Source organism: Prionailurus viverrinus, chromosome A1, assembly GCF_022837055.1.
Source record: "Prionailurus viverrinus isolate Anna chromosome A1, UM_Priviv_1.0, whole genome shotgun sequence".
Taxonomy (NCBI): domain Eukaryota; kingdom Metazoa; phylum Chordata; class Mammalia; order Carnivora; family Felidae; genus Prionailurus; species Prionailurus viverrinus.
The window spans coordinates 176,118,582-176,145,361 of NC_062561.1; the positions used below are offsets into that span (position 1 = coordinate 176,118,582).

Here is a 26,780-nt window from a genome sequence, read left to right on the forward strand (position 1 = left end):
GCCCGGAGCGTTTCTACCGGTCCTACGCTGCCTCTAAACAATTCTCTTCCTGTCTACGCGGTACTTCATGGTTTCCCAAGCATTGAAACAGCTTATCCCTTCTTCTCAATAACTCAGCTAGGCAGGAAGTACAGAGGTAGCTAGCTCCATTTTATGGATGGAGCTTAGAGAAGAGGAAGTTATTTGCTTCTGTTCTTATAAAGCAATAGTAACTCGTGTCTGTTGGATTTACAACTTCCAAAATGCTGTCTGGGTTGGGACATTCCAATAGCTCTGTGACCTAAGTAAGCCTGGTGCTGTTACTATTGTTGTTATTTATTATTATTATTATTATTATTATGTTGAACAGTAGTAGTAATGGTAGCAATATTCTTAGTACTCCTTTATTATAGACGAGTAAACTCCGATAGAGAGAAATTAAGGGAAAGAAATGAGAAATGAATATTCATATGTCAGACACTGAGCTATGTTATCTCACTGAATCTTTATCAGAAAAATACTTGTGGGGCACCTGGGTGGCTCAGTGGGTTGAGCGTCCGGCTTCGGCTCAGAGCATGATCTCGCGGCTTGTGAGTTCGAGCCCCGCGTCGGGCTCTGTGCTGACAGCTCGGGGCCTGGAGCCTGGTTCGGATTCTGTGTCTCCCTCTCTCTCTGCTCCTCCCCCGCTCGTGCTCTGTCTCTCTCAAAAATAAATAAACATTAAAAAAAAAAAAAAGAAAAAAGAAAAGAAACACATTTGCAAAGGCTCATTCATTCATTCATTCATTCTTCATTCAGTGAATCCTACTGTGGATCTGGTCCTGTTTCTAGATGCAGGGAATACAGCAGTGAACAAAAGAAAAACCTTGCTGCCTGCCCCCCGAGAATATATTCTTTTGGGTGTGGGCGGAACCTAGCATAAAGAAACAAGAAAGTATAAACTATACCAGAGAGCACTCAACGCGAAGAAGAAAAGCAAAGCAGGGTGAGGCAATAGAGAGGCTTGTGGTGTCAGTTCGGATCCTGACTAACTCGGCAGGATGACAGGGTGACGACGAGGAGAGATCTGAATAAAGTGGGGGGGGGGGTCAGTTCCGTCTTGAACAATGAATAAGAGCTGAAGTGCTTTCGTGGGATCCAAAGGAGTGGCCCTGCACCTTCTATGCCCCGAGGGCTTAAAATGTGCCCCAAACTTTATAATATGGCTCTGTGGAATCCTCGCAACCACGGGAAGTGGGTGTTGGGGGAAATTGGGGCTGAAAAGTCAAGTGGCCGGCTCACCGTCTCTTAGCTAATAAGTTGCAGATTTGAGACAGGAGCCTGCCCCTGCCTGGCACCAGCCTGCCTCCTGAGAAGGCTCCCTGGGCAACTGGTGGGATTGGGGGAAGGCAGGCTGCCGTTCACTGAGCCGGAGAGGCGTGGGTGGGGAAGCTTTCTCTCTGCCAATCTGCCTGTTCGAGAAATCCCATCAAATGTAAAAGTTCTAAAACCGGGGTCCCCGGACCGCTCTGGTGGCGAGGAAGGGAGATTGTCTTTGAAGCTGAGTGGGAAAACGTATCTTTATACTTGCCGTCCTCTAACTGAAATGTACTACTTATTTTCGTTATAAATGCAGCCCACAGCCCAGCACAAAGATACTAGTAACTGTGATTTTGCCACTGGTAGGCACCAGGCGTCTGCAAGCCACGCTGCGATTGTTACAGAGATCTTGACACTTCATTTCTATTCATCACGGCTTTAAAATAATGAAAGTCATTGGCTCAGTCCCAGATCATGTTACTGACACATTAACAAAGAAGCACCTATATCAACACATTTGCAACATTCTGAGAACTGTATTTAAATAGGTGGTTATTTGCTTTCATGCATTTGAAACAGGAATCCATAGGCTTGAGAAGTGGCCAGGGGAGCTCACTGCACAGGATAGGTTTAGAACTCTACAAGGCCCCCCCCCCCCCCCCCCCCCCTGCTGTTCTTGTGCATCTTTTTTTTTTTTACCTTGACCTCTGTGCTCTGGATCTCCAAGAGGTGGTGGCGGCTCTGGCCTGGAGGCTCCTGGAGGCTGAGATCTGGCTTTGTGCAACTCTTTAGCCTCAGGCTTCACCGACAGAGCTCAGAAAATGTTATTTTAATTTGGATTTGATGTTGACATTTAAAAACCAAGGGTTTTCGCACACATCTGGACTTCTGGCTTCTCTTACGAAATCAGAGGGTCTGGCAACCCTGGGCCTCTCCACCTCCCATAGTGCATTGACTGGAGTTACATAGCGGCTGCCCCCACGGACCAAGTGCCGCTCTCCAGCCTGCCGCAGCTCCCGGGCACCCACTGCAGGTGCACATTCCCCAGGGACTCCCCAGTCATTGGAGGTTTTTATCCCCAGGTGGGGGAATGTTTTTTTTTGGGGGGGGGGTGGACAAATTTAACAGCAAGTGGTGATTCCCTGAACTGGCCCCTGCTGTACCAGTTAAGGAGAGAATATCTGAGCACAGAAGCTTTGGCCAAGCTCAACTAACAGGTCAGAACACAGGTGGATTGGGGGCCACGGACAGTTCCGGGGCCTCCCTGATCCCAGTCTGGTTTCTTGCTTCATTGGACTCACCGAAAACTTTCTGATTGCTTCTTATTGCGCCAAGAATAAAATCCGGGCTCTGGAGAATGTGCCCAGTGCCTGGTCCCCCCATTTCCCTGGGTATGTTCCCCTCTATATTCCCCTCCTTCTCAGCATTCAGGTCAATGTCATCTCCTAGGCCGGGAGGGTTCCCTGACCACTCTCCAAAGGTGTGCCCTTTCCCTGTATCCAATTTCTCTCCTGCTCTCCTGCCTTCTTTTCCTCCAAGCTCTTACCATCATCCCAAAATTATGTTCCCAGCGTATTTATTTACTGTCTCCCTACCAGCACGCAATCTCCGCGATGGCAGGCCTTCATGCCTAGACACTGCTGGTCCATCTAGAGCTTTCGAAACATACCATCAAAAGAACAGGCAGCAGGCGGGTGGCCTTGTGCCAGCCCTGTCCTGCACCTCTCCCCCAGGGGCTCAGGGACTGGGCGAAGTTGACTGGTAACTCGGCAGTTTTAAAAAGCTGCCTTGTAAGCCTTTGTCAAAATACTCTTAACAGCAAAAGGTTGTGCCTGCCACTGCCTTCCTGTGGGTCTTTGGGAAAATCACTTAACTTTTCTGACCTGTTTCCTCATGCGTGTCACCCCCAGGGGATAAATAACATTTACCTCATGGGGCTGTTGGGGGGAATGAAATGCAACTGGCAGATGTTCCCACCAGCACCTTCGTGCATAGTAGGTGCTTGACTAAATCCATTGAACCCTTTGCCATTCCCCGCCCCCCCCCAACTTTCTTTCCCCTTTCAGCTGGAGCTGGAAGAAAGCGCGTCAATCACGGGATAATTTATGCAGCATGATATGCCTTTATTATTCCACGCTGAGTCGGGGCTTCTACTGTCCAATGAAGGTCAAAAGGAGGTATGGCTTTTATCTTTCCAGCAACTCTGGAAACACAGGGGGGAGGGGGCAAACTCTCAGAGGTTTCCTCCTGAAAACAAACAGATCCTCTCCCCTGCCCTGAATAGCTTTCTGCAATCAAAGCTGTAAAAGTCTGCAAGCAGCAGGACTTCGCCCTGAGACTGGAGGGAGCTAATAAAGCATTGAATGGAGAGAGTGACCCCTAACTGGCAGAGGGGTCCCCGCTGGGCCTGGGGCCCGCGCCTGCTGCCTCGTGGAGAATCCAAAGGTCACGTGTCATTAGTCAGTGTCTTACAGCGACCCTTTCAAAATTATCGATAAAGGGGAAGGAGACCCCAAATGATTTTCTTCTCTCTTTTCTTTCTTTTTTCACTGTAGGAAGAGCTACCCTGCAACATCTTTTTCTTGTTTCTTTCAGAGGCAGAAAGAGCTGGATGGAAATCCTGAGTTTCATGCTTGGGGAAGAAATAAAGATTGAGACCAGCGTCTTTTCTTTCTGATGCGGTTTCCCAGTGAGGTCCTGGTGCTGAGAAGTCACTCTATCTGGGTTCCCATGAACACTTGTCTTGTTTCGCCCTTGTCCTAAAATCCTTCTCAACGGCTCTAAAGGCTTCTGAGGAGGGATCTCTGTCCTGCTTTCTAACCTCAGTTTGGCCCGACGCCTGGGACCTCTGCAAAGACGAGAGCTGTGAACTTCTCGCCCTCACCTTCTCTCTCCGTGACTCAGTTTCCTCACCCGTGCACGACGGGCAGCCTCCTGGGCCCAGAGGGAAGTGACCCGGATGACCTCATTAGGGTCTGAGGAGCACGTTAGAGAGATGAGCAGCCCTTCCTCTAATGGGAAGACTGACAATGATCGTACTTCCTTTTTGATTTACTTAAGCCCCAGCAACCTGTGGTTGTGGTTGCCTTAATCTTTGATTCATTAGCCACGGATTGATTGGATGACATTCCTGGGTTTATAGGTAGCTGTTGTATTGCTTCTCATTTGTAGTACACTTTGTGGAATAATTAAGGGCTACGTCGTACCTCATCTGCAAATGCCTATTGCAAAAGCAAATCTTGATGCATGTATGTGTGTGTGTGTGTGTGTGTGTGTGTGGAGAGTACACATCCTGCTAAATGCAGTTACATCCTGCGTTTAGCAGAGAAAGAGGGTCACCTGTGGTCCAAATCGCTCTGGGAAATTCCTTCAATTGTCCCTAAAGCCCTGTACATGTGGATATGCGTGCAAAACGCTGTATAGCAATAAACACACATATACATAATGAAGACAGTAACGACCACATTGGACATGTTCTATTGCTTTGGACATCAGATGAAACACTTACCTGGTGTTTAGAGGACAGGTTATGTGAATATTTCGTATCTTCAAGCACTAGCATCCGGCCCCTCGGGGCAACATGCTCAGCGGCACCCCACCCTATTTAAGTCCCTCATGTTAACATTGGATTTGAATAAGTTAAGTGCCCTTATGCTGTGACCTCCACAGTGACTATTTTCCCCCCCACGCATCATCTGTAAGCATTGGGATATTTTAACTCCAAAATTAATATTCCCACATGCCATTGGAGGGGAGCAGTCCGTGTGCAGGACCGGCCATGTGGTTTTTTTAAAGCGATGAAGAGGACATTGAACCACAAAGCAGTGCCTGTGACCAGGGGGATGGGATTCCTCCCGTCACTAACGGGCAGCTGCCCGGCAGAGAATCAGGCGGGACCTTCAGCAGAGGGGACAGGGGCCTTGTCGTTGTCGCACTCCCGGCCATCATCAGGTCAGGCTCTGGAACAGAGCAGGTGTCCAAAAACATGCACTGAGTGTGGGAATATAAAAAAGGGGCCTGGGGGCCACCTGGATGGCTCAGTCGGTTAAGGTCTGACTTTGGCTCAGGTCATGATCTCGCAGTTTGTGTGTTCGAGCCTCGCGTCGGGCTCCGTGCTAACGGCTCAGAGCCTGGAGCCTGCTTCGGATTCTGGGTCTCCCTCTGTTTCTGCCCCTCTCCACTCACACTCTGTCTCTGTCTCTCTCTCTCAAAACGTAAACATTAAAAAAGAAAGGGAGAAACCAGAGGCCTTCTGTTCCCTTTCCTGACCTGCTTGGATCTCTCCCTATCTTACCATCCTGCTTGCCACAGGTTCATTTTCTCTGCCTGATCTGTCACTGGAGGTGCAGGTTCCTCTGGAACAAGGAGAGCCACGCCCCCCCCCTCCCCCCCCGCCCCCATTCGGCTCCGATTCCCTCAGTCTCGAGCAGTCAGTTCTTCAGGGTTCAGGGGACAATGCCTAGGTCCCACTGGGCTGTGACTGGACTTTCTGCTCCTAGCATTTAAGAGCCCCCCGTAGGCATTGGCTGGCTTGACTTTTAGGGCTTCCTTGTATTTTCTAGTCATTTTGAGAGGATCCCCAAACCAAGGTCTCTAGCCTAGTGCAGGGACTCAATCTTTGTCCTGCCCTTCCCAAACTTTTCCTGGCTTGAGAAATGGGACCCTGTTGGGTTTGTCATGCTGAGAAACAAGCCCCTGATTTCTCGATGCCTCAGTTTTCCCATCTACTAAATGGGACTTTATAACACTCCTTACCTCATAGGGCTGTTGTTAGAATTAAATGAACAAATGCAAGAAACGTGCTTAGGAGACTGGCTGGCACACAGTTAGTTGCTATTATTATTTCTATTGTCGACTTGAGTTTGCCTTCAATGATTGCTTTATTTCTCATCATTACCGCTTATGACTTTTATTTCATTTATTACTGTTTATGATCTCATTTCTTTTTTTTTTTTAAGTTTATTTACTTAATTTGAGAGAGGTGGAGGAGGGGCAGAGAGGGAGAGAAAAAGAGGGAATCCCAAGCAGGTCCGTACCACCAGCACAGAGCCCAGCTCAGGCCTCAAACTCACACCATATGAGATCATGACCTGAGCTGAAATCGGACATTTAACCAACCGAGCCACTCAGATGCCTCTATTATCTAATTTCTTATAACGATTTATATATTTTTGCTATTGGCTTGATTCCATGTGTGGTATTTTTTTGTTTGTTTGTTTGTTTTTGTTTTGTTTTTGTTTTTTTAGCAGCCTTGGTGCCCGGCAAGGAGCCCAATGTGGGGCTTGAACTCAGGACCCTGAGATCAATACCTGAGCTGAGACCAAGAGTTGGACCCTTAACTGACTGAGCCATCCAGGTGCCCTTCCATATGTTTGTTTTATTTTTGATAATTTGCCATTTTGACAATGATTCCCATTGATTGCATGTTCACCGGCTTGGCTTACTTACTGTCATACAGAAGTAAGATCATTTACTGTCCCTGATACCGTAGGCATCAATCTCAAAGGGCCATGATGATCACATTTGTTGCTTAACTAGCTTATCTCTCGTATTTATGTCATGGAGAATTTATACATTAATTCAGCCCTTGAACTGATTTTTTTTTTTCTTAAATCACAAAACCAGGGGCCTCAAAATGTGACGTCTCAGTTGGCTCTGCTCAGACTTCCGGAGAAGTCACAGTTGCCAAGAGCAGGTGAACGGGCCAGCCGTCACCTACTCTGAGCCTTGGCTCTTTCCAGGTGTGAAATATGGACAATGACACTATTTACTTCATGGGCCTGTGATGAGGTGTGAATAGAACACTGTGAAGTGCGGAGCACAGAATGGTCCACAAACGTCAGCCAATGTTAAGTAACACATAATTCCCCGCCCCCCGCCCCGTCCCCGCCCCCCCCGCCCCGTCCCCCTGCCTGCCCTGACCTTTTTAAAAAGAGATTATTCTTGGGGCCTCAGTTTTTTCATCAATAAAATGGCCAAGCTGACTATAAGGACTTGGGACTTTAAGCACCGGATAACTACTGATTCTCGTCTCCTTCCCGCTTGCTCACCCGTGAAACCCAGGGAACCCTGTGAAAGAGGAAATAGAAAACATGGCCTTGCCCGCTTCAGAGGCTCATTCCCACTCGGAGCCCTGAAATATTGGCCAGGCCAACAGTGCCGGTGAAGTGAGCCAGTAAACAAGGTGCCCAGCCCCTCGGGAGCAGAGAAGAAAGCAGGGTTCTTTTTAAGTCTTCCCCCGGGGATTGACATTTTATTAGCATAGAGATAAATAATGCCAGATAAGAGGCCTCTGGTTTTACATCTGGGGCTGCAGGAACGTAGTCTGGGAGAGAAAACATGACGTTTCTTGCCGGGGCGGATCCCAGCCCTGGAGGAAGGAGGCCGGGGCCCCACCAGGATATGCCGCCAGCGGCTTCCCAGCTCGGTGGGAAGCAAGTTTTGACAACAGCAATGCTAATTGATTAAATGTTCTCATCAGAGATTACAGTGCAGAGAGCGATCACATTTTGATTTCTTTCAAGAAGGGAGGGCCCGCCCTGCCTTTAACAGCTCGGTTTCTCTGTGAAGAATATATCCCAAAGTATAGGAGGCCCTTGTTGCGTTTCTTCTTCCTGGCCCTGAGTCACTCTGTGTTCGTGTTAAATAATATACTGACTACAAACCACCTTGTACAATTGCCTTTGCTTTTCTAGGTTTGACTGGAATTTGAACCTGCCGCCCTGACGGAGGGCTGGACTTTGAATCCGGGTCCTGCCCTATAATGGTGTGTGGGTTTGGGAAGGCGTTGGCACTCTCTGGGTGGGCCTCACTCTTCCTACCTGGAAAATGGGGATTTGGCATATTGATTTCCTAAGACAAATACTTTGCAGGAGCTGGTTAATAAAAACAACCCAGGGGCGCCTGGGTGGCTCAGTTGGTTGAGCGGCCGACTTCGGCTTGGGTCATGATCTCACAGTTCCTGAGTTCGAACCCCGCGTCGGGCTCTGGGCCGACAGCTCAGAGCTTGGAGCCTGCTTCACATTCTGTGTCTCCCTCTCTCTCTGTCCCTTCCCTGCTCATGCTCTGTCTCTCTCTGTCTCAAAAATAAATAAACATTAAAAAAAAAAATTAAAAAAAAAAAAGAAAGAAAATGAAAAGGCAGTTGGAGACTGGAAGAAAATATTCGGGACGCATATATTTGACATGGGATTTGTAATCAGAATATATAAAGAGCTCTTTCAACTCAATAATAATAACACAGATAGCCCAATTAAAAAATCAGCAAAAGAAGGGTGCCTGGGTGGCTCAGTGGAGTAAGCATCAGACTCTTGGTTTCAGTTCAGGTCATGATTTCACATTTGTGACATTGAGCCCCGCGTCGGGCTCCGCCCTCTCAGCATGGAGGCTGCTGGGGATTCTCTCTCTCTCTCTCTCTCTCTCTCTCTCTCTGCCCCTCTCCTCCTCGTGCACACACACACTCTCTCTGTCAAAAATAAATATACTTTTTAAAAAAAAATCAGCAAAAGATTTGGACTTTTTATCAAATGGCCGCTCAGCCCATGAAATGAGGCTCAACATGACTAATCCTCGGAGAATTGCAAATTCAAACCACAATGATAAACCACTCCACACACATTAAAACGGCTTAAATCAAGAAGGCAAACGGGGCGCCTGGGTGGCTCAGTCGGTGAAGCGTCCGACTTCGGCTCAGGTCATGATCTTGCGGTTTGTGAGTTCAAGCCCCCTGTCAGGCTCTGTGCTGACAGCTCAGAGCCTGGAGCCTGTTTTGGATTCTGTGTCTCCCTCTCTCTCTCTGACCCTTCCCCGTTCATGCTCTGTCTCTCTCTGTCTCAAAAATAAATAAACGTTAAAAAAAAAAAAATTAAAGAAGGCAAAGACACCCACGTTGGCCAGAGTGTGAAGCAATGGAAAGTCACACATAGCAATAGGAAATGTATCGGCACCACGATTTAGAAGAAAAGAATTCGGCAGTTTCTTTTTCATAAAATTAAACATATATCTATTATATGACCTAGGAATTCTATTTCTAACCTGTTACTCAAAAAAAAAAAAAAAAAAAAAAAAAAGAGAGAGAGAGAGAGAGGGAACTTGTACATGAACGTTTACAGCAGCTTTCTTCATATAATAGCCAAACCCTGGAAGCAACCCAAATGTCCATCAGAAGGTGAATGGGCAAACTCTGGCATCACCAAACTGCAGATGCCTCCCGGCAATAAAAAGAAACAAACTGGTGATGTAGGCAACAACCCAGAGGTATCTTGAAAGCATTACTGTGAGCAAAAGAAGCCATACTCAAAAGACCACACGTTGTATGATACCATTTATATGACGTTCTAGAAAAGACGAAATACATGTAGGCCAAAAGAAATAACATCAGTGGTTATCTCTTGGGAGGTGATAGGAATAGTCTCGAAAGAGACTGTAAGAGAACTTTCCGGGATGGTGTTCTGTAAGTCTACACAGATGGTGGTCATGACTGTGTACAAAGTCAACGAAAAATCCATTGAGCTGTAGACAAGATTTGTTCCTTTCATGTACCCCAATTATATACCTCAATAAGGTAATGTTAAAAACATCAGACACATTACCCTCCTTATTGAAAGACGGAAGCAGACCAGTTACAATCCAACTCAAGCTGGCTGCCTAGGAAATTTCTCTCTCTCTGAAACTGACCCCTGGGCAGAACCGATATTCAAAAACATGCATATTTGCAGCCAGAATGGCAACAATAAAAAAAGACAGACAGTGAAGAGCAGCGAGAACTCTCATGCATTGCTAGTGGGGGCGTGCGAGCTGGTAAAACCACCATGGAAATTGTTGACAATATCAGCAAAAGCCTCATGACTTACTTACTAATTCCATTCTGGAGACCTACACGAGAGATCAGAGTCCATGTGTCTATCGGAGGCAGGAGTATGGAGAGCATCACTCTTTTTTTTTTTTTTTTAATTTTTTTTTCAACGTTTTTTATTTATTTTTGGGACAGAGAGAGACAGAGCATGAACGGGGGAGGGGCAGAGAGAGAGGGAGACACAGAAACGGAAGCAGGCTCCAGGCTCTGAGCCATCAGCCCAGAGCCTGACGCGGGGCTCGAACCCACGGACCGCGAGATCGTGACCTGAGCTGAAGTCGAACGCTTAACCGACTGCGCCACCCAGGCACCCCAGAGCATCACTCTTTGTAACAGCTCCCGACCTGGAACCACCCAGATGGCGGTTGCAGGGGGGGATTCCTAAATGAACTGTGATAGGTTCGTACGTTGGAATACTATACGGCAGTGAGAATGAACAAAACCCAAAGCACACAACAACACAACATTGGCCCAAAGAAGCCACACTCCAAAGAGTACGCACAGTAGGGTTCTGTGTATAGAAATTTCAAAAACAAGGAAAATGAACCTTTGGGGAAAAGAAATCTGAACAGTGATGATTTTGGTACGGGAGGGGGCAGGAAATGACTGAGAGGGGGCACAGAGGATTCTTTGGGGGTAATGGAAATGTTGTCTTGATCGTGTAGGAGAGTTTCACCGGTACATACATTTGTCAAACTTCTTTGAACCGTATGCTTAAAATGGGTGCATTTTTATCGTGCAATTTGCACCCTAGATAAAGTGGATTTAAAAAAAAAAAAACATCAACCATGGTGTGCCTGGAGGCTTGCTCTCTATCTGTCTCTCAGAATAAATAAAAAGAAACGTTAGCAAAAATTTTTTAAAAAATTTAAAAAGTACCCATTTTGCAGGTTGATTGGAAGCTAACTAGCACATCATAGCCTCATTTTTTAAATTATTTTTTTCAACTTTTTAAAGGGATTTAAAAAAAATTTTTTTTAACGTTTATTTATTTTTGAGACAGAGAGAGACAGAGCATGAACGGGGGAGGGGCAGAGAGAGAGGGAGACACAGAATCGGAAGCAGGCTCCAGGCTCTGAGCCATCAGCCCAGAGCCTGACGCGGGGCTCGAACTCACGGACCGCGAGATCGTGACCTGGCTGAGGTCGGACGCTTAACCGATTGCGCCACCCAGGCGCCCCCAAAAATGATATATGTCTTTAGCAAGCCTCTGGAAAATGAAGTCAGGAAAAGAAGATCGCCCCAACCCCTCCTCCCCCCAAAATAAGCACAGCCAGAGCTGGGTCGATTTCTTTCTAAACTTTCCTGGGTGTAGATTCTTTCTTGCTTTGGTTGGGATCATAGAACCTACGCAGCTTTCACACCTTTGGAAACTCTCCACCAATGCCAATTTCGGGTACAATACAGAGCATATACCCTGTGGTCTTCTGAATCAGTCCTTCCTGCTGTCCACTTATCATCATTATAACTAATTGTGTAATGGTAATAATCATCATTCAAAAAGGGTTTTGTTTTGTTTTGTTTTTCCTCTATGATTAATCTCATTTCTCAGAAGGGAGTTCTAAAAAGAGAATTCCTGACGGGGGGGGGAGGTGGGAGGGAGGGGAGGGTGGGTGACGGGTATCGAGGAGGGCACCTTTTGGGATGAGCACTGGGTGTTGTATGGAAACCCATTCGACAATAAATTTCATATCTTGAAAAAAAAAAATAAAAAGAGAATTCCTATACCACGGGAACGTTTTTAAGGCCCTTGATACATAATGCCACCTTGTTCTCCAGAAAGTTGATGCCCCCCCCCCCCCCCCCCCAGGTCAGCAGCAGTGACACGTGCGTTCCAATTCCATCACACTGCCAGGACGAGGTTTTCTTTTTAGAAGATCTTGGATGTGGGTAGGCAGCAGTCATCTTTTCTTTCTGGTTATATTTTATGAGTCCTCGAGGTACCGATGGTTTTCCCGTGTATTAGCAAACCAGTTGGATTTCCCCCTGTGGTAATAACCAGTTCTTGCCTTTCTGTGCTTATCGGCTGGGGTCTCAGGTTCTCATTTTGTAGGAAGATCACTGAGCCTAAAAGTGGGTGAATGAGCGTCCTGAATTCTTGACCTCTCTGGGCTCGCTAACACGAATAGCAGCTCCTCTCCAGGCCCCCGAGTGCTGATTCTCACACTTCATGCTGCACAAGATTCCCTTGGGAGCTCGTATGCAAGAAAGACGCCTGGACCCACCCATTGAGATTATGAGTTAGTGGGGCAGAGGCGGGTTCTAGGAATCTGCATTTTTTTTTTTTAATTTTTTTTTCAACGTTTATTTATTTTTGGGACAGAGAGAGACAGAGCATGAACGGGGGAGGGGCAGAGAGAGGGAGACACAGAATCGGAAACAGGCTCCAGGCTCTGAGCCATCGGCCCAGAGCCCGACGCGGGGCTCGAACTCACGGAGCGCGAGATCGTGACCTGGCTGAAGTCGGATGCTTAACCGACTGCGCCACCCAGGCGCCCCTAGGAATCTGCATTTTTAGTAAGTATTCCAGGAGATTCTGAGGCTGGTGGTCCAGAGAATGAAAGACACAGCCCCCAAGAGAGAAATGGGTGTCATTATCAGTATTTCCATGTGGGCATGTGAGGAACGAAACGACTCCGTTTCCTCAGACATTGCCTGGGGTACAGTAGGCACTCAGTTCGGGCTCATTCCATCGGTTAGTTTGTTAATTCGAAGCACCCAGTATGTACTCAGCTATTATTTCTGCTTGGCCATTAGGGACGAGGCAATCAGCAGACCCAGTAAAGATTTGCCACACCAGATAAATGCAATGCTAGGCATTCAAGAGGATTTCAGTGCATGTGTGTGACAAGTAGCCACATGGCCAGGAGGTAGTGGTGACCGGTCTCAATGCAGCCCAGTTTTATCAGGGAGAATGGGTTTGCAGGAGGCTTTCTTGGGTGCCTGGTCCGGGAGGCTGAAGGAGGAGGGGTAAAGGATCAACACGCTAACATTCCGAACTCAACTAGAAGAACCTGCAGATCCCGTGAGCCAGGCTGTCTCCCCAGACCCTCAGGCTTGTGTCTCCTGTCATGTGACTTGCGCTTTTCCATGGGTTTGACGTTAGCACTTGAGGCCTTTGGGAAACTCGTTTGCCTCTGGCAGCAGGCTGGAAACGCTCTTCACCTGACTAATCCTGACCAATTGCTTGCCCCCGGGTCCCCCCTTTTCTTTCTTCTGACTCCAACCTTCTATGGCTTCTGAAGCTGTGGTCTTTCCTAAGACTTGTAGAGAGAAAACACCAACCCTCTCCCCCAGTGGAGCCCTCCAAAGGCTCTTAGGAGGTTCTGGAGGTGGAGCTCTTCCTTTGACAGATGGGAATCTTTCCTCCAGGGTGCTGGTGTTTAAATAGAGGTGCAAAGGTGACTCACCAGTCGTTTTGTGGGTTGAATGCCATTTTGGGGTTGTTTTGGGGAGACTCCTTGTGTTTGCCTGGTGCACAGTGTGCACAAGTCTCATCGTCCAGGCGGGCCGCAAAATCCCACCGCCAGCCCTGGGGGACTCCCGAGACACTGTACTTCAGAGACATTCAGCACAACCTTTCTTCACGGAACTGGGGGTGTGCATGTGAGCCGGTGTGCATGTAAGCAAGCAAGGCCCGCTGTTCTGATTAGGAATAGCATCCTTCTGGGTCAGCCGGCTGTACCCCCTGCAGCTAAACTCAGGTATCGGAAGGAATAAAGACTGGCAGCTTAGGAGGGAGGGAGGAAAGAAAGGACAGAATTCTTAGCAGCCAATAAAAGCGAGGCCGTGGAAGAATACGTAGTGACATCAGGTGTCCGTGAGCCATTTGTAGTTGAAAACTGCAAGTTACGGCACAGCAAACTCATTACTTCATTAAATGTTAATGGAGGCGGGGCGCCTGGGTGGCTCAGTGGGTTAAGCGTCCGACTTCAGCTCAGGTCACGATCTCACGGTCTGTGAGTTCGAGCCCCGCGTCGGGCTCTGGGCTGATGGCTCAGGGCCTGGAGCCTGCTTCCGATTCTGTGTCTCCCTCTCTCTCTGCCCCTTCCCCGTTCATGCTCTGTCTCAAAAATAAATAAACGTTTAAAAAAAAAATTAAAAAAAAATGTTAATGGAGGCAATCAATAATGGAGTCACGAGATTTTCAATATCTTCCTTGGATTTTGGTACGTTTTCCAAAGCGAATACAAGAAATGTATTGTGTTTTTCCATCGTTTCGAAGGACGCAGCCAAAGAGCATTATGAAAACCAGAACTCTTCCTCTCTTCAGGGGCGCCTGGGTGGTTCAGCCGGGTAGGTGTCCAGCTCTTGAGTTGGGCTCAGATTGTGATCCCAGGGTTGTGGGATCAAGCCCCACATCGGGGTCCCTGCTGAGCATCGAGCCTGCTTGGGATTCTCTCTGTCTCTCCGCTCCTCTCCCCCACTCGCACTGTCTCTCTCTCAAAATAAAACAAAACAAGACAAAACAGAACAAAACAAACTCTCTTCTCATCCACTATTCTTATCCCACAGACCTAAATATACTTGGCAGTTTTTGTGTGTGTGTAATCTTCAAAAGTTTAAAAGAAAGCTTTGTTTTTATTTATGTAATAGGATATTTTTATTTACATAATAAAAACGTATACATTACATGTGTGTGGTTTAAACAAAATTTTTTTTTAACGTCTATTTATTTTTGAGAGAGAGAGACAGAGCATGAGTGGAGGAAGGGCAGAGAGGGAGGGAGACACAGAATCCGAAGCAGGCTCCAGGCTCCTTGCTGTCAGCACAGAGCCCGACGCGGGGCTTGAACCCATGAACCGTGAGATCGTGACCTGAGCCGAAGTCGGATGCTTAACTAACAGAGCCACCCAGGAGCCCCATATGTGTGTGTTTCTAACACAGTAGTATCATACTATATGCACTTATGTGGAACTCCAAGCTGCCTTATTCCTTGTAATGGCTACATTTAATTCCGTGGCATGCATGTGTCATAATTTATTTAAATTGTCTCCCGTTAGTGGTCATTTAGACCAGTGATAGTATTTTTTTCCTATCAACAAGTTTCGTATTGTAATTATATTTTATTATTAAATTTTTTAAAAAAATCTTTATTTTTGAGAGAGAGAGAGAGAGAGACAGAGTGCAAATGGAGGAAGGGCAGAGAGAGGGAGACACAGAATCCAAAGCAGTCTCCGGGTTCTGAGCTGTCAGCACAGAGCCTGATGGGGGGCTCGAACTCATGAACCACGAGATCATGAACTGAGCCGAAGTCAGATGCTTCACCGACGGAGCCACCCAGGTGCCCCATCATACTGTAATTTTTAAAATAAAGACAAAGAAGGGAAGCAGAAAAGCAGGATGGCCGGAGGCAAGGTGTGATTACCAAGGAGAGATACTGAGCTACAGAACCAAGAATTACAAAGGGCACAAACAGCCGCTGAGTGAGTAAAACCAAATCCAACAAATCAAAACCTCAAAAACTCTTGGGTGAGCTCCTTTCTGGCCCTCTGAGTGCCTATCCTCAAGGAATGAGGATGTTTTTTAACAACCTGATGACCCCATTAGCTCCTAGATTTCCTCTTTGAATCCTCTTTGAATCCAAGACCCGTAATTCTTTATCTATTGGCTTGCGGCTATCCCACCTTCTAGTCAAAGTGTCGGATGTATGGATTTGCTGTTCAGGAGAGGGATCAATGCTTCACTGGATATCATAGACACGCACACCGAAAACCCCGTATAGTCATCTCTTGAACATCAGGTTACCTACCAAAGGGAATGTATGTGCCTGATTCTACCCGGAAGACTCAGAACAGGTTTCACAGAAGAAGGCACAGTGATGTTGGGTTTTGAAGGATGAATAAGAGTTTTCTAGCCAGAGACTAGGGGAAGGGCATTTTAAGCAGAGGGAACAGCCTGGGCAAAGACACAAACATCTTAACATGAGGTTTGTTTAACTGGATAATGGTGATTCAGTTGGATGGCTGAAATATGGGGAAGTGGCTGGAAACAGCTGGAAAGACAGGTTAGGCCAGGTTGTGAAAGTCCTTGAAGGCCAGCTTAAGGAGGTTCAGTTTTTTATTCTAAGGGTAATAGGAGCCATGGAAGGTTTCAAGCAGGGAGGGGACATAATGAGGTGTGCCCAGCAGAGATGATCCCATGGACGGGACAGAGCGGCTAGACGCAGACTTCGGAAGCAGGAAGATAGGTCAGGCCGAGGCAAGAGGACTGGAAATTTCGTGCTGTTTGTTCCTTGGTGATCCAAGTCCTAGGAGAGCTCACAGTCAAAAAATGATCCAATATTGATGGTTTCATACAGTGCACCTTACTGGTAGGCAAAGGCTTGGCCCCGACCTGAGTGCGAGTGCTGGCCAACAGGAAAGTGGGCGGTTGTGGCCTCCGCGTGGATGAGTTACCTTTGCGAAAGTGCGAGAACTCTAGCATTCTCTCCGAGACCCGTTAAGGACCTACTCTTGTTTTCTAAGGTATGAGAGTAGTGTTGGGTGTACGCCTGAAAGGAATCTTTCTCTTTTAGATATACAACCTGAACTGCTTGTAGTCGAAGTAATGTGGTGTTTGATATTTGCTTCAAAACAGTCTGGGGCAGGGCGGGGTGGGTGGGAGGCGGGCGGAGGTATGGAATGAGCAAGACGGGCAAAGAATTGGCATTTGTCGGAGCCGCCTGATGGACACATGGGAACTCACGTTGTCATCTGTCTGCTTTTGCAGAGGCTTGGCAAATTTCCACGATAACGTGTTTTTGAAAATGCACGAGGCACAACAGTTTTTAAGGAATGCCGCCACCTGCATCAAGGCAGGGGCTCTACGGGTCCCCGCACACACACACACAGGCCATGCGCTGGTGCAGGCCCAGAATGTTTTTTGGAAGAAAGTTCAGGAGTGAGGGGGCGTTGTACTCTCTCCTACTTCCAAAGAAACTTATGCATGTATTATTTCTATTTTTATTTTTCCTTAAAAAATTTTTTCTTAACGTTTACTTATTTTTGAGACAGAGAGAGACAGAGCATGAACGGGGGAGGGGCAGAGAGAGGGAGACACAGAATCGGAAGCAGGCTCCAGGCTCTGAGCCATCAGCCCAGAGCCCGACGCGGGGCTCGAACTCACGGACCGTGAGATCGTGACCTGAGCCGAAGTCGGACGCTCAACCGACTGCGCCACCCAGGCGCCCTGAATTTTTAAAGAGTAAAATGAAGGCACAATATAAAAACGAACCAGAAAGGATCTGCATCCCATTACCCACCGTGCAGTCGCCATGTGTATTGGCCTCAGTTTCCTCATCCAGAGGCTGCAGGAAACAGGGCCTCCCGGCCCCGTGGGGTTGGAATAGGATTGGAAATAACATGTGCAAATTGCCCAGCCCAAGGCCTGGAACACGGGAGGTTCTCAGTAATGATGGTAATGATGTTGGAGCTGTCACGCGCACTTCGTGAAATTGTATATGGGAGAGAAAGTCCTGCAGGACTTCGGAAGGAACGCACTGTGCAGTTGTCCAGGTGGGGCATCCATTTCACACTCACGGTGTCCTCACTCCTCATTAGGCAAGGAGGCCGGGTCCCTGCCCCCAGCTGTCCACATTAATCAGATTCACTGGATAATTGCTCCACTTCGCCCGTCACTTCGTACGTGCGGACTACCCTCAAATCCCAGGCTCCTTCCTCTGGGGATGAACCCGAAAGCTGACTCAGTCATTTTTAGGCGAGTTCATTTCTAGAGTGAGCTAGAGGCAAACGTTCGTCCGCAAGGGCCACAGAGGACTTTGTCGGCTCACATTTCATGCAATGAAATCCACTTTCCGGGACGGACACAGTCAACCCATGCATGAATTTCAGCCTGGGGGAGGCTAGATGACCCCTCAGCGGGCTGTTTGGGATGGCTTGGGGGCCTCTGGGGTTGTTTATCTAGCACCCTGACATCTACAAAACCTGAACTTTGGCCCGCCTTCTCACTAGTAAGCTCCATCCACCTCCAGGGGGCCTGTCTTCTCTCCTTTGTACCACGGGGTCTCCCCGGGGGCCCAGAAGGTTCAGGAGGGTCGAGCGAGGAACGTGGTTCTGAATCCGACACGCAAAGTCAATGCCTCTGGAAGCTAACAGTGAGGCTGAGATATTTTAAGCAACGGCTCTCGAGAGATCGTGTCTTCCATTTAATTTCTTTTTTTTGTTAGGGAGGGCCTTCTAAAATCATTTTCTTTCCTTCCATAACTAACCACATGGATTTCAAATGGGGAGGCCGTGGGTGCAGAGGGGAATTCGAACTGTCTGCAGGCAAGTATCGTTTGGAAAATGAAAGCGATCTCAGGGGCCCCGGATCTCTGGGGCAGAACTGTCAAAGGTTGCAAACGGAAACGGATACCTTCGTCACTCAGCAGTTGATGGCCACAGTGACTGACTCAGTGGGAGCCGCTCAGTGGAACAACCCGTCTGGCTCCAGGAACACACAGAGCGGTAGATGGGTTCGCTCAACCCGGATTGGCCCAACCCGAGCCATTGTGACCTGTGAGCAAGAAGCCCAGGCTTTCAGGCAAAGGCCTTGAGTTCGCCGCCTCCCCCCTGCCCCAGGTAATTGTACCTACACACATTATATTACCTGCACTACATATTATACGGAATTATGATTATATAATAAGTACCAACACATGCTGAGTGTTTACCCTGTGCAGAAGTTGTGACAGATGCGTTTTACGTGCGTTAGGCCTTTAACCCTCATCACGATCTTTGAAGGACAGGACTGCAGGTGGACCGGAGAGTGGCCAGAAGGAAAAAAAAAAAAAAAATCAAAGTGCCATTAATGGAAGAGAGCGTGAGGCTGGGTGGTCCCAACTGAGTGATGTCCATGATTGCTTGGCCGGGGGGAGGGGGGGGGAAGGGGAGGGGGGAACGGGTGGTGCGTCAAGAGTCACAGACAGGAAGTGATTCGTCCAGACTCTTAACCATACCATTGGTTTCCGACAACATAATAGTAACATTCACAGTAATAGTAACAGTCGCAGCGGCAGTAATGTTAATATTCTTCTCAGGTTGTTAGGAGGAATGTGTCACAGTATCTGACATACAGCAGATGGTCCTTAAAAGTTGCTGCACTGAATGAGTAACAGTTTTCATTAGCCAAGGCGTGCTAACGAACTACTCCCAATTTCTGTGCTAGCAAACCTAATATAGTAGGAGGGTCTCTTCCCTTTTGGAGAACCGACCTCTCTCTCAAGATCCGGAGCAACATAGGAGGCTAGGGGGGAGGGGGGAAGGGGAGGGGATCTGCCTGCACAAGTTCTCCGAGATATTTCCACCCCCAAAGTCATACTTCCAGCGGACCCCCACACGCTCTCCGCGGAAAGCTGCCTGCTCCCTCCCGGGTGGGAGCGGCGGCACAAACACATTTCTTCAAAATGATTTCTTCACTTGCTCCCAGTTGCGCTCAAAAACATTGGCCGGATTCAACTAATCTTTGATCCAGATTTAATGAAGGCACAAATACAGACATATGCCATTTGGGTTTGAGACACAGTCAGGAAAAGTGTCAGCAAAGCAATTTGCTAAGGCTAATGAATAGCTTTTGGCAAAGGGGTTCAAAGCCAGTGTCAGAAAGAGCTTTGTTGGAGGCAGGGGAGAGGCTGAGTGAGTGTGCGAGGGCCGGCGCCTCTTCCTGCTGCAGGCACACATCAGCCCCTCTCCACCGCCAGACCAGGGGTGTGGGTGGGAGGGAAGGGCCAGCACGGGGTGCAGGGAGGACACACAGGTGCTGCTGAGAGAGTCCTCTGGCCAGTGAGGGGGGACACCCAGGGGCAGGACAAGTGAGGAATCCGGGCAAAAGAAAGTGCCAGATAAATGGTCTCAGACATCAGCGGTCTCGGGGACGGGGCCGAGGGGAAACTTCCTCACCTCTCTACTTGTTCTCTTGCGTCTTACATTGTGGATGAGATACGTGCATTCGGCCTCATAAAGCCACATGGCAAAGACACGAAATGTGCGATCTGTGTACGCGTGCATGCGACCGTGGATTCCGTGGTACGCACGTGTATGTGAAAGTTTAGGAAACGGACTGCCAGGCTGGGTTTTGCTTCACGGAAGGACGGAAGAGATTGCCATGGTAGTAGATGGTCAAGGGGAACCTGGTTTTATCTGTAATGATTCATTTCTTTTAAGAAAGAGACTGAAAGAGGGGCGCCTGGGTGGCTCAGTCGGTGAAGCGTCCGACTTCGGCTCAGGTCACGATCTCACTGTCTGTCCGTGGGTTCGAGCCCCGCGTCGGGCTCTGTGCTGACCGCTCAGAGCCTGGAGCCGGTTTCGGATTCTGTGTCTCCCTCTCTCTCTGCCCCTCCCCCGTTCATGCTCTGTCTCTCTCTGTCTCAAAAATAAATAAATGTTAAAAAAAAATTAAAGCAAAAAAAAAAAGAAAGAGACTGAAAGCAAGCACAAAATATTACGGGGGGTACGGGAGGTTTTCACACCGTTCTTTTTTGTTCGTTTGTTGCAAGTTTTTTATTTAAATTCCAGCTGGTGGGGGCGCCTGGGTGGCGCAGTCGGTTAAGCGTCCGACTTCAGCCAGGTCACGATCTCGCGGTCCGTGAGTTCGAGCCCCGCGTCAGGCTCTGGGCTGATGGCTCGGAGCCTGGAGCCTGTTTCCGATTCTGTGTCTCCCTCTCTCTCTGCCCCTCCCCCGTTCATGCTCTCTCGCTGTCCCCAAAATAAATAAACGTTGAAAAAAAAAAAAAAATAAATTCCAGCTGGTGAACATATTATTCTTTGTGCGTTTTTAAACACTTTCCAAAACAAAATAGGAACTGTTGGAGGACAGACCTGGCACGTCTGGGGAATGGAAGGGAGCATTAGTGGGAAGTTCAGGTCCTGATGGGGAGAGAAGTGTTGGAGAACCATGGATTCTGGCGGCACACGGGGGTCGGGGGCGCTCCGTGTAGCTCCAGTGTGCCAGGACTCCCAACCCCAGGCCTTGCTCCTCTCCTGGGCTCAAGTGGACAGATGCGCTAAGAAAGAGCTTGGCTGGGGCGCCTGGGTGACTCAGTCGGCTAAGCATCCGACGTCAGCTCAGGTCATGATCTCACGGTCTGTGGGTTCAAGCCCTGCATCCGGCTCAGTGCTGGCAGCTCGGAGCCTGGAGCCTGCTTCGGATTCTGTGTCTCCCTCTCTCTCTCTCTCTCTCTCTCTGCCCCTCCCCATCTCATTCTCTCTCTCCCTCTCTCTCTCTCAAAAATAAATAAACGTTAAAAAATTTTTAAAAAGAAGGAGCTTGCCCTTCAGCAGGAAGAAGGTGGTCCCTGTGGTCAGGAGAGGACTGGCAGACTGAGGGTCAGAGGCCGTGGTGGGAAAGGTACCGTGGTGGTCTGGGTCCGAGATGGGGGACCAAGGACTGTGGCAGCTGCAGGAGGAGAGGAAAAGAGGGATCCCTTCTGAACCTTCCCAAGACCCCCATGCACCCAGTGACCTTGGAAGGAGGCAGAGAGGGAGGGAAGGAGGCATGTTCACAGAGATCTGAGAGCTCAGTGGGGACACAATCACCAGGAGCAAAAAAGCCAGAAAAAAAACCTACCGAGGGGGAGGAACACGCATGGCCTCAAAGAAGCAGCTGTCCCCGAAATCAGATCCAAGGCAGGTGAGGGGAGAGCCCAGCGGACAGGAGTTGTCACTCCTGCCCACACTAGGAATTTTCCTTTGCCGTTCCTTCTCAGCAAGGAGGCTTTGTCCCCAGCCCTGGGATGTCATTCCAGGCTCCAGTAAGTGGAATACTTCACACCCGCCCAGCCAAGTCCATTTATTTGGAATACTCTCATACCCTTGTCAAAAATGGTGCCAAGGTGTGTAAACAGACCAACTTCTGGGATTGTTTCAATCTAATCATATTAAATTATTTGCTCTCTTGGCCTTGAGGGGGTTCCAAGGGAAAGCGATTGAAGTCAGGTCCAAAAATAGCTACCTTTGATTTCCAGTCCTGGTGCTAACGTGGGTGAACTTCTCAGAGCTTCTGGTGCTGACGTCAGTGATCCAGAGATGGTCTGAGTCAGGGACTGAGGGCGGGGGGTTGGGGGGAGGCAGGGAAGGGGGGGCACCGCCTCTGCTTAGTTTTCTTCCAAAGCCCCGTGATGGGAAGAGACATTTTAAGGAAGGTTTTTAGCAGTGATAGTGTCACGTGCCAGCTACCCCCAGAAAGGAAACATAAATCAACGTCAGGATCATGTGTTGATCGGGAAGAAAGAGATTGTGACCGAGTCTAACGGGGAGAAAGAGGCCAGAGAGGCAAAATGATGCCTAGAAACTGACACGCTTTGAACCACAGACCCCAAAGGCAAATACCTCTCAGCTGGAGGCTGGTTGGATGGGAGGAAGCAGAGTGTAGACGAATGCCAGGGCTTTGGAGCAAAGCAGATGTGGGTTCGAATCCGGAGAGCTTCCTATCTGTGTGACCTTCTGTAGGTTTCTGAATCTCCCCAAGGCTCAGCCGTCTCCTCTGGAAAACGTGAATCATAGGAATGATGCAGATCTTTTGTCCTTTAAGGACATCTGGAGAGTGCCTAGCTCCGAGTAGAGTTTGCAGAGGCCAGGCACTCGAATGAATGTGTCTCCCTTCCCAGCCATTACCACACAGCTGCCTTGCGCTACGTTGGGCCCCGGGGCCTTTCGCAGTGTTTTGCACATTGCAGATACTCACTAAATGGTTACAGATTGATTCGAAGGCCATTCTCCGTTAAATATCCAAGTCACAACTGATCTCTCTTCTGATTTGTCCAGTTGTCCCCTGGGCATCTCCAGCCAGGGAGCTCCTCCTCTTCTCTCCCAACGATCCCCTTCTCAATGATTGGCACCACGGTCCGTCCTGTCGCCGGGACCAGAAGCATCCGTGAAACTGACAGATTTACCTATTTACCGATGGAATCAAGTCTAAACTTTTAGTCCCTCGCAGCAAACCGAGAGGTTGCAAACAGGCGGCGTAAGGCTGGATCTTCCGACAGACAGATTTTGTTTGATGCACATGGTGTCGTAACACAAGGTATTTAAGATATGAATCGGTTACTGCTGCTTACATATTGGGAGATGTCACCCAAAAGTTCAGATTTCCAGGTTTTCTTGATAAATTCTAAGAGCTGGCAACATCGGGCCAGCCTTCCTGCATGGTCGCAACTCTCTGGAGGCAATTAGTTTTGTCCATTGACATTGAGCTAGATATAGATGTTATTAGTCACTGAACACCTGATACCCTCTCTTCAGTTTTGCTGCCCACCCGGACCCTTGTAAGTATTCGGGATTTTGCCCCTGACCTCACCTCATTCCAGCTCACCTTTTCAGCATTTCACTCGGTTCGCTGCCTGCATCCGGGTCTCACGAAACCACTTCCGTGGCCTTCCGTGCATGTATGCCTTCACTCATGCTGTCCCCTCTGCCCCTTCTTCCTCAGCACCCATGAGTAGCTGCATTCAAGCTCACCTCTCTCCTGGAAGTCCGCCTCCCCACTCCTCTGTACGTCTCACCCCCAGAGCGCTGTATTACTTCCTCCCGCTGTAGTTTATGGATTTGTTCGAGTTTTCTCCTAGACCTGAGCCCTGCGGGGGTGGGAGCAATGCTTCTTATTCATTCTGCAAATCCGTGCCAAGTTTCTACAATGTGTAGGTCCCAGATGTCAGCACCAGTGGGGAACTGGTGGTGTGGCTATGGAGCTGATGTTTTGGTGGGAGGATGTCCATCAGTAAATGGACAGATTTATTTCAGGGGAGCTGAAGGTCTGCAACTTATGTAGAGCAGGGAGATATGATGAATGACGGCATAGGGTTGGGGGAGGGTACTAATTTGGCAGAGGTGGTGAGGGAAGGCAGCCTGGAAGAAGGGACATAGAACAAGAAGGAACCATTGGGAGGTCTGGCTTTTGTAGTCTTGGCACAGAGCAGGCATCAGGAAATATTTGAGGAATGAATAAGTGAATGTATGAACCATTCCCAGCCCCCCACATGGACAGATAATCATTATATCGCGTAATCACATAACAGGCTGGGCATTAAATAAAATTAGGTTTTCCAGCTTCATTAGCTGGGCTATGATGAGTCCCAGGTCCATGCCCAGAAAACCAGAGGAAAGGTGCATCCAGACCTGTGAGTCAGGAAACCTGTAGCTGTGCATCACTTAGGACAGTCTTTGGCTGCAAGTAACAGAAAAGTTGACTCTCAGTGGCTTACATTGTAAAAATATTTACTACACACGTAACACCGGCATTCTTAACCTCTTTTTTTTTTTTTTACATTTATTTATTTTTGAGACAGAGAGAGACAGAGCATGAACGAGGGAGGGTCAGAGAGAGAGGGAGACACAGAATCTGAAACAGGCTCCAGGCTCTGAGTGGTCAGCCCAGAGCCCGACGCGGGGCTCGAACCCACGGACCGCGAGATCACGACCTGAGCCAAAGTCGGACGCTCAACCCACTGAGCCACCCAGGCGCCCCTCTTAACCCTTTTTATACTGTGGCAGTCTGATGAAGCCCGTGAACTTCTTCTGGGGAAACACCGCTAAAGAAAAATGCGCACAGGGGAGCCGGGGAGGCTCAGCCGGTTAAGCGTCCGACTCTTGATGTCGGCTCAGGTCGTGGTCCTCACGGTTTGTGAGTTCGAGCCATGCGTCGGGCTCTGCACTGACAGGGCAGAGCCTGCCTCGTGTTGTTTGCCTCTCTCTGCCTCTCCCCCACTGGTTCTCTCTATGCCTCTCAAATACATAAAAATAAATTTCAAGTCAAATGCACACAGTTACCCGAGAAACCAGGTTTATTAACATAGATTCACCGACAGGTTAAAAAGAATTTGTAGTGTTGTAGGTACGTGCTCCTTTGTTAGCTCCTTTAGATAACAAAATCCAGTGGAGGGTCTAACAGGCACTAAAACTTTGAAATAATGATGAATGTAAAGGATGTTTTCAGATATCTGTCCCAGCTACAATATTGTATGAAACTACGCATGGCTTTTATCTGTAACTGTGGCAGGCACAATAACAGCTCCTCCAAGATGCCCACATCCTAATTCCCCAAACCTGTGGATCTGTTACCTTCCGTGGCAACAGAGACCGTGCTGGTAGGATTAAATAACTCTCGAGACGTGGGGACACAGTCCTGGGTTACAGGAATGGGCGCAATGTTGTCACAGGATATTTTATTTTATTTTATTTTATTTTTATTTTCAAGTTTTCATTTTCAGTGTTCATTCTTATTTTCGAGAGAGGGGGTGTGAGTGGGGAAAGAGCAGAGAAGGGGGACGGACAGAGGAACCGGAGGACGTTCGGAACTGTCAGCACAGAGCCCCCTGCGGGGCTCGAACTCACAAACCGTGAGATCGCGACCTGAGCCGAAGTCGGACGCTCAACTGACTGAGCCACCCAGGCGCCCCGGGGTCTTTTCAAGGACAGAGAGGGGCAGAAATGAGCGACAGAGTCAGAGTAAGAGATATGATGGCAGAAGCAGAGGCCTGAGTGATATTGAGGCTGGAATGTGTGCAGCTTCTAGGAAGCTGGATAAAGCAGGCAGATCGATCTCCTCTAGAGCTCTGGTAGTAGGGCCCTGCTGACCCGCTTTGGATTTCTGACCTCAAGGCTGTAAGATTTGTGGTTTTATTATTTTAATATTGATTTATTTCTGAGAGAGAGACAGAGAGAGACAGAGCATGAGCAGGGGAGGGGGAAAGAGAGAGAAAGAGATACAGAACTCGGTGCTGGCTCCAGGCTCTGAGCTGTCAGCACACAGCCCGACGCGGGGCTCGAACCCACAAACCGCGAGATCATGACCTGAGCTGAAGCTGGTCGCTTAACCGACCGAGCCACCCAGGCGCCCCAAGATTTGTGTTGTTTTAAGCCACTGAGTCTGTGATAAGTTTTTTTTTTTTTTTATAGCATCAATAGAAAACTGATACCGATTTTAGTCCGGGAAGTGGATGCTGTTGTCACAAATGGAGACTCTTTCGACTGCCGTAAACAGGCTGTCGGTAGGAATGTGGATGTGAAAAGCACTCCAGGTGTTGGTTTAGAAAGAGAGAAGAGACCTGTTACTGGAAACTGGAGAAGAGAGGGTCCTTGTCATACAGTGGCAGGAAGCTTGGCCGAATTGCATCCCACATTGCTATGAGAAACGGAGCTTGTAAGCGTTGACCTTGGGTATTACAAGCAGAGCTTGTGAGTGATGAACTTGGATATGTCTTTTGCTGCGGAGGTTTCCCGGCAAACTTTGAGGGAGCGCCTCAGTTTCTTCTTGCTGCTCACAGTAAACTGTGAAAGGAAGTAGAGGGAGCAACTGTCACACAAAAGAGGACCCGGAACTCGATGACTGGAGAAGCTCTCAGCATCTCCAGTTGCTAAAAGCCGCTATCAAAAGATAGCAAGGTTTGATTTGTGGCTGGGAAAATGTGCTCCGAAGAGAAAGCCAGGGAGGCATCCCGCCTTTGGCCAGTGCCTCGGAAGTACCCAGAGGTCGCTCAGAGGGTTCTTGGACTCCTGGACCCTCTCAGCCATCACACCAAAAGCCGGGAATGAGGATGGAATTATCCCAGGAAGACCCGTGGACGGTCTGCTCGTCGAATGGAAACGAATCCCCATGACCTACAGAGGAGACCCACGAGGTTACGGGGAATTCCTCGCCCGCAGAAGCACCGCCAGTTTGGACCTGGTGGTCCACG

At 48.6% G+C, this 26,780-nt stretch overlaps 1 non-coding gene across 1 annotated transcript; it reads right to left on the reverse strand.

The window, feature by feature from the left end:
• Nucleotides 1–24,481: 24,481 nt before the first annotated feature.
• On the reverse strand, nt 24,482–24,566 carry TRNAQ-UUG (transfer RNA glutamine (anticodon UUG)). Its single transcript has one exon. It is a non-coding gene; the product is annotated as a tRNA-Gln (tRNA).
• Nucleotides 24,567–26,780: the final 2,214 nt, after the last annotated feature.